Below are 7,578 nucleotides of genomic sequence, written 5' to 3' on the forward strand. Positions count from 1 at the left end.
TGAGAAGATAAGAGCTTGCAGTACACCAAAATCTGCTCCTGTTTCACACAGCCTATTCCAGCCAAATGCACCAACTTTGGTTTGGGACACAAACAGCAATGTTGTGGACTGGTGTTTTGATCGTTTTACACTGAAGGTGCCAGCTGTCAGAGACATGAGTGGGTTTCTGGACAGAAAGAATTCTGCAAGAATATACTTTGTTAGGGCATTTGTCAGCTCACCACAGATCTACCTTATCGAGTCAACTGTCAGAAACAAACACTTGCTGCAGTCAGTTGTGTGCAGCTGATAGGACTGCCAAAGACATTGGTATTTCTCAGTATTCTTGATATATTCTATATTATATAGAATTCTATATTCTATATTATATTATATTCTTTATATAATTGCCACATTCCCAGTCACTGATTCCAAAAACTGTATGCTGAGTCTTTTCTTCAAACACTTGGATGAAGAGATTATAGTATTTATTGAGAGGATAAGCTGTAGATAGGGGAACAGAAGTTTTCTTAGGCTGCTGCACCAGTCCTGGAAAGTATCTGAAGCCTGCAGGTGCTTCTATGCTTTGTACTCTGAGGGAAATATTCCCAAGTATCACTGGCACCATCCAGTTGTCCGAGTCTGATGCTAAGAATATCAGCTAGTGGTATGTGGGGAGAATTCTTCCAGAGGAGCACCTAAAGGCGGCAGGCAGGACCTGTGTAGGTGCTCCTGTGTAGGTACTGTGCATATAAGGCACAGCCTCTCTGCCCAGCATGCTGCATAAGCACAGAAGACAGATGAAGGGTGCATAGGTGGAAGGAGAGGAAGAAATATTTTCTCTTTTTTGCAGATGAAGAGACATCCAATCTGAAGGTCTGAACACTAGCCACTGAACATCAGGATCAGATTCCCAAAAAAGGAATTGTTTACCAATGTTTCCCATTTTCCAGTAGCACCGTTTAAGACATTCGGGAAGAGAAAGGAACAGTGTTGCATTTGAATGAAAATTCTTAGGTGTTGTGGCAATGTACTAAAACACATTGCATTTGAGTACTTGTCAAGTACAAAATGCAAGTGGCTAATGCTGCAGTCAAATGCATTTTTCCAAGGAGTCAGCTGCTTTCTTATTGCATTTATAAAATATATCTCCATGGAATTATATTTTCTGAGACATGAATCAACACAACATATGTTATAGTGCTTCAGCTTTGTTTTCATAATGAAAAGAAGCTGCTTTAATAGCATCTGTTATAGTGCTAGGAACGTATCCTGCCGCAGATTCTCAGTGAAAAAAACCCACCAATTACAAGTCAAAAAACTCAGATCCAGGTTTAAAGGAGTGGGATGTGATTATGCCTGCTATTACCTAGTTATCTGTTCTGCTCTTCTTCATTTCTTTAATTATTTAGCAGAGTTAACACAGATATGCAGTAAAGGAAACACTAAAACTCAGTATTATTTCTGGATACAGACCAGCAAGGAATTTTTCTTCTTTAAACCAGCAAGGAATTTTGACTGCAAAGTCCCATTGAAGTATTTTTTTTTCCTTTAGGATGGTAGCTTTCCTTTGCTGCAGTTGTCTTCTAAAATATACATTATAGATTATCTTCCTTTGAGAGAATAGTGAAAAGAAAACTTGCTGTACTGGGACTTGGTAAACTGCCTCTAATCTAATTTATATTACAGGGTACCAATTACTGGAGAATTCATATACTACTAAATGTCACTTCCACTCTTTTCCTAGCAATGACAAAAACAATTTGTAACTCATTCCAATCACGAGAAGGCCACACATAATTCCCCTCATAACTGCAAGATTATGGCTTTTCAAGGTCCTTTCACCCTCCCTACTGCCCGGTGGTAAAAGGAGGTAGCAGTTGTTTGGATTTTGAGTTCTTTCTCTGGGCCCAGAAACTAAAAGGCAATGATGTAACTTTTGACTAGTTTTCTCTCCTTTTGACCCTGCCAAAGTGCAAGGAGTTACAAAAAACTGAACAGTTATGATCAGAAGGTTGCACTAGGCTTTTACACACGCTAAATACTCTAGCTGTGCTTAATATTTCATATTTTCATGGAACCTGATAGACATAAAGGTGTGCAACAAGTGGAGATGTGATATCTGTTTCAAAGAGCATTGGTCTAAATCACAGCCATGGAGATTTCCCAGGAAAAAGGGAAAGAGGGAAGAAGTCTCAGTACAACAGTGAGGGCTTTTAGGGTGATAAACCTAAAAACAGAGACACCAGTCTCTGCTTCCTTGGTTTGGTTTTGCAATTCTTATAAACAGAATTGTAGTCAAGTAATGCAAACAAAAGGCACTGCTGGCAAAGGCAATAGTCTTTGAAAATCCCTGTTTGTTCAGTCGACAATGATATATAGATCTTTGTGCTTTAGTGATGGATATTGAAATGCCTGGATTGATAAGTTTTACTATATATAAAAAGATAGGGGAAATAGAAAACGTTGACATATAAAAGGATGATAAACTAGAAATATAATTTAAAAGAACTCTGCCAGTGCTTCAGTGTCTGGCATTTTCTGCTTCATGAATTGTAATCTTTGATGGGGGGCAGGGAGGAGAGCTCATTTCCACTCAGAGAAGCAACAGAGAGAATTTCTGATGAAAACCCAGGTTGGCTTGAAGGTAAGTTTAGATCTCCCTGGCTCATTCTGTCAGGGTCTGAAGACTTTTTTATCAGCAAGATCTTAAGACCATGCCTGCTGATCCCCTAGAAACAACTCCCCTAGGGCTGCTAGGGAGGATGGAGTAAGCCACTGCCAGGTGACACATGCTGTCTGCAGGCTGACAGTCAGATCAGCTCGGGCACAGGCAATGTCTCCTGCCCACCACTGACCAGGGTATCTGCTCCTGTATGGATGTGTGGTACCCAGACACAAGTAGGGTGGTCTTGTCTGTGAGACAGGTAGTTCCTTCTACAGGAAGACACAAATAGTTCCTGCCTTCCCACATTTCTGTGAGAAGGGAGGGGAGGCAGATTTCTTGAGAGATGGGTGAGAGTCTGCAGAGCATACACTGCCCATGATAAACACAGCTTTTGCCTATCAGCAAAGATGCTTTCTATGTATTTTTTTCTTACGATGAGTTGCATCATCCTCACAGAGCAAACTTCCAATAGGCGGAAAGGTCATGGCATCTGGTCCCTGGTGAAAAATCCCCAGCATTTCTCTACCATCCTGACCTGATATTAAGATGTTTTGAGAATATCCTGCCATGCTGATAGCAAACAGATGACAGCACAGTTCACTTACTAAAATGGGTGTGATCAGGGCTGAATTTGATACAAAGATGTGGCATTGAGCTAGAGAGCTACCTGTTCCCGCTCTTCTTCAGACTGGAATTCTTCTCATTGAGCTATTTCTTTTCTTCAATACATCCAAGCAGATGTTGAAAGCAAAACAAACTTAAAAAAGACAACACTCAGTTGTACTCAGGAGTATTCCAGCAAAGACTGATGTAGTTAATGGATGAAAATACAAAAGAACCCCAAAACCAGCCCCCAAACATCTTCTTCGCTTATCACTTTCTTCCCCCCTGGAAACTATTATTCTCTATACTGAACTCCAGTATTATACTTAATGTACTAAGCTGCCCAGGTAATGATGCAATTTTGATAAAATCTTAATTTATTGATGAACTAATGTTGACTCTGACAACCTGGAACATGAGGCATACTCCTACTTGCAAATTCCATTGCTACACGTTACATCAACTCACTTATCAATCCCACAGTCCTCCACACCCCTTTCCATGATTCCCCTGTCATCATAACATAAAATGACTGAGTTTCAGGAAGAAATTGGCTAATCTCGTTTTTAATATTTGCTTGAAAGTTGTCCCTTAATAAACACTGAAATCTTTTGGAAAGGGAAGAATCTGTCGGTATCACTCTTTTGACCTGTAGAAAAGATGTAAATTTACTCATTCAAACTGGAAAGACACCTCTGCAGACCTAAAATCTAATCCTTTGAGCTATCATGTTTGCTCAGTAGCAAAGGGAATGATGTCTAGGGACACTGAGTGGCAGTTTCACATCATGGGTATATGTTTTCTAAATACAAGGAGCAGCTAACCCCCATAGTTACAAACACAGCTGTGTCACCTGTGTATGATCTGATGGACAGCTGTGGCCAACAGAGGTGTGGACTGGGCAGAAAATTACAAATGAGCCAGTGGCCCCCTGCCCAGTTAGTCAGGTTGTCACCTCTTGTAGATTGGATTTATCCTTCGGGGGAGCGAGTAGCTGAGGTTCAGTTCAGAGGCAGTCATACTGTTAATGCTCTGTGCTGCCTGACAAAAACCTCATCCTGTCCCTGGCTAACTCATTCCTACTTTTCAAATCAAAACACAGCCAGGTCCAAGGTACTGGGATTCTCAGATAACAGCATTATTTCTGCCTCTTGTTTCAAATGCCACTGCTCAACTAGGGCAAGGAGAGCTGTGGCCTGACCTCTCCAGTGGCCTCTATAATTTTCTGTGGAGTTCAATGAGCTTGACTCTTAGGATCAAGGCAAAGAAGAAGAGTGTCTGGGAATGCTTTTTGCTACATGTACTGAAAGCACCTACCTGAAGAGTGCTACTTTTCATGTGGATGACTAATAAAACATGTGATACAAGTGCAAACATCAGCATCTTGAGCAGTAAATGTGCATCTCCCAGCTTTTTGAACTTTTTGTGAGCATAGCAAGTCTGTACAATCAACACCAGAAACATGCACAAGAATATAAATGCAAGTAAAAAGCACGTTATCTCCTCTTTAGCTTCAGCTCTCATCCCTCTTCTGATAAAAGTTCTACATTTCAAATGCCATCACTCTGCAAGAAGATACAGTTTCTTCTTTCTGAGCCTATTAACACATTCAACACAATAAAGACGAGATGGGGGGGAAAGGACAAGAGAAAAACATGAACAAAACAAAGCAACACACAACCACTTTTCTTGCATTTGAGAAGCATTTACTAATCTTATCTTCCATAGAAAAATTCTGCTCTGTTTCAGGCGTTCCTGAATGTACTTAGCATTGCTCTTGAGCACGCAAAACATTCCTCGTGACTGCCTTCACATCCCAGCAATCCACAGAAGATTTTACACATTTATTACACAAAATCCTTGAAATCTAATGGATCTTAAGCTGCACACAGGTTCTGAGTGTCCCCAGAGCTCCCTGCCGACCCCCCTCCTGCCTTTTGCTGAGTTAATCCGCAGCTCTGCCGGCTAAGGGGACTTACCAAGGGCTTTTCGATGGGAGGAAGCAGTTAGGAGCTCGCACACACTGGAATAGCTGCTACCCAGTAATGAAGCAGGAACTGAGAAGTCTCACTCTTTCAGTAGCTATTCAGGTAGTGCTGCCAGCTTTCTCTAGCTCTCTGCATACACACACACAGGGCGGGGGGGGGGGGGTGGAGAGGTGGGGGAGTGGGAAGGGGGGAGACAGGGAGAGGCACAATAAACTCTGACTGTAATTATGAGAGCTCCTTTCTACAAATTGTAGCAGCAAGAGATCCCTTCAGCAGCCTTTTCAGCATGATCTCTTTAAAAAGGAGTCCCTTGCAAAAAATTGCATCCTTCCTACTCTCTTTCACTGTAAGAAAAATTAAAGCCAGCTCTCACGGAGATTTAGTCATTGATGTATCATAGAGAGGTTACTGTTGATCAGAGTTTTATTTTTTTCCCTTTTTTATGATGAAAGTTTTATTATAAAATCTAGCCTAGCTTGCAGTCAAAAAGAGACCTGACTTTGCTCTTTATAAGGAACAATCTCCCAGGAAAGCAGTTTAGATCAATAATTTCATGCATTTAATGACTGTATTTATGAAAGAAAGCATCCAGGCTAAGCAATTCACTAACTGAAAAGGTAACAGTTTAGTAAATACACATCATTGCCTTTTTGTACCTACCTGCATACACCACTAAAGGAAAAATGCAATACTACATGTAAATTCATGGAAGGATTTATAATGGAATATTATTGCATTTGGCAAAGGGATCTGAAGGATTTAAAAAAGCTTAATCTCCAAGACAGATCCTTTCTTTAAAGTTCTTCAGAATCCTATTCTTTAGAATCCTTGTTCTTTGAAGCCTTAAAATTATTTATCCTGTCATTACTTCTGATGTCACCTTTGATAAAATGAGATTAAAAATATCCTCTTCCTCAGTAAAAGAGGGAAGTGTTCTGCAATATTTCCCACCATCAATCCGTCTCTCTTTCTCCCACATACGCTCACCTACACACATGCACAACACAATAGCAAATATAACAACTGGGGGACTGAAATCCTACATTTCCTTCAATCTACCAGCAGCCTCATTCCCCAGAAGCCCCCTGGCTTTGTCCAGGTCTTGGTGCAATTCCAATAACCACAGTGTCATTCGTAAAGCAGATGAAGAAAAGGGTGAAAAAATATAAGTAGGATGTATGAATCTGACTTTGTCCCCGTGAGCAACACAGGGAGCGCCAGGGAGCCAGCTTGGCCGACCCCCAGTGTGACAATGATTTTAAGGACTGTTAGTTGGTATCAGCATTCAGATGCACAAGGAACCTTGTAACAAGGATATAAATGGGAAGAAACGAAGAGAAAATAATTGACAGAAGCTAATAAAAAAAAATCAGTCACAACTGAGAATTGCCTTATTGATAGTTCTATCTAAAGTATGTTAGTGCTCCGCAACGTTCCATGAAAGCCTTGTTCAGCCTGCTAACATTTTTCAGGGAATGTTTTCAAACACGACTGCCTGGTTGTTAATCTCCAAAACATGTACTTAATATTTACTTTTAATCAAAGACAAATAATTTTAGGGCCCGGTAAGTTTATTAGGAAATCATAAAACATGAAGTGTACAAAGAGAAGCTTCTTCTAAGGCTTTGACTTGCCTCAGTAGAAAAAGATGAAAAGGAGGAAATTTCTGTCCTTTGTTTCTCTTGCCTCCCTCCTGCTCAGAGTGGATTAGTGAACAGGTGGTAAATACAACTTTGTGTTTAAGCTGCAGACTAACACTGTCTGCCACCTCTTGGTGCTAAAGGAGCCCCAATGCAGACAGCCACAAAGGCACGTGGGGTCATTGGTGGCATAGACAGAGGCAGCCATGACTTTCAAGACTTGGGTTTTCTTGGTGTAAAAAGCAGGGACTATTGGTGGCCATACATTGCAACATCCTACTGGTTGCTCATTTGCTGTCGAAGTTCAGCCTCACAAAACACATTCTTCATCTCTCTATTCATCCTCTGGAGAGGTTAGTCAAGAGATTGGCAAGCTGTGATGATTAAAATGGCAGAGAACTTCTCCCGAGGTCAGAGCAGTTTTGCCATTACTATTGGGGATCCCTGTCAGTAGCCCCTCTCCCATCACAAATACCTCATTGCAGGACCTGGAGGGTCTGAGGCCCCCTCACTACACTCCCATAGCTGGCAAGTTTGTGCTCCAGCAGCAGGATGGAGCATGGCTTGGGCAAGAGCTGCAGGTATCTGCTGTAGGCAGAGCTTCCCCACCTTTGTGAGCTGTGCTAGCTGCAGTTGCAGGGTTTGAAAAGTTTGTTTCTAAGAACTACAAGCAGGCAGGGGCAACGTGTTTAATTTGTGA

At 41.3% G+C, this 7,578-nt stretch overlaps 1 protein-coding gene across 2 annotated transcripts in view; it reads right to left on the bottom strand.

The window, feature by feature from the left end:
* Positions 1–5,358, bottom strand: part of ST6GAL2 (ST6 beta-galactoside alpha-2,6-sialyltransferase 2) — a 171,608-nt gene extending 166,250 nt beyond the window's left edge. For both annotated transcript variants that reach the window (XM_038136801.1, XM_038136792.1), the window contains exon 1: positions 5,230–5,358. The gene's annotated coding sequence lies outside the window, so the exon portion shown is untranslated. The remainder of the gene's footprint in view (positions 1–5,229) is intronic.
* Positions 5,359–7,578: the final 2,220 nt, after the last annotated feature.

The sequence above is a fragment of the Motacilla alba genome, chromosome 1 (assembly GCF_015832195.1).
Source record: "Motacilla alba alba isolate MOTALB_02 chromosome 1, Motacilla_alba_V1.0_pri, whole genome shotgun sequence".
Taxonomy (NCBI): domain Eukaryota; kingdom Metazoa; phylum Chordata; class Aves; order Passeriformes; family Motacillidae; genus Motacilla; species Motacilla alba.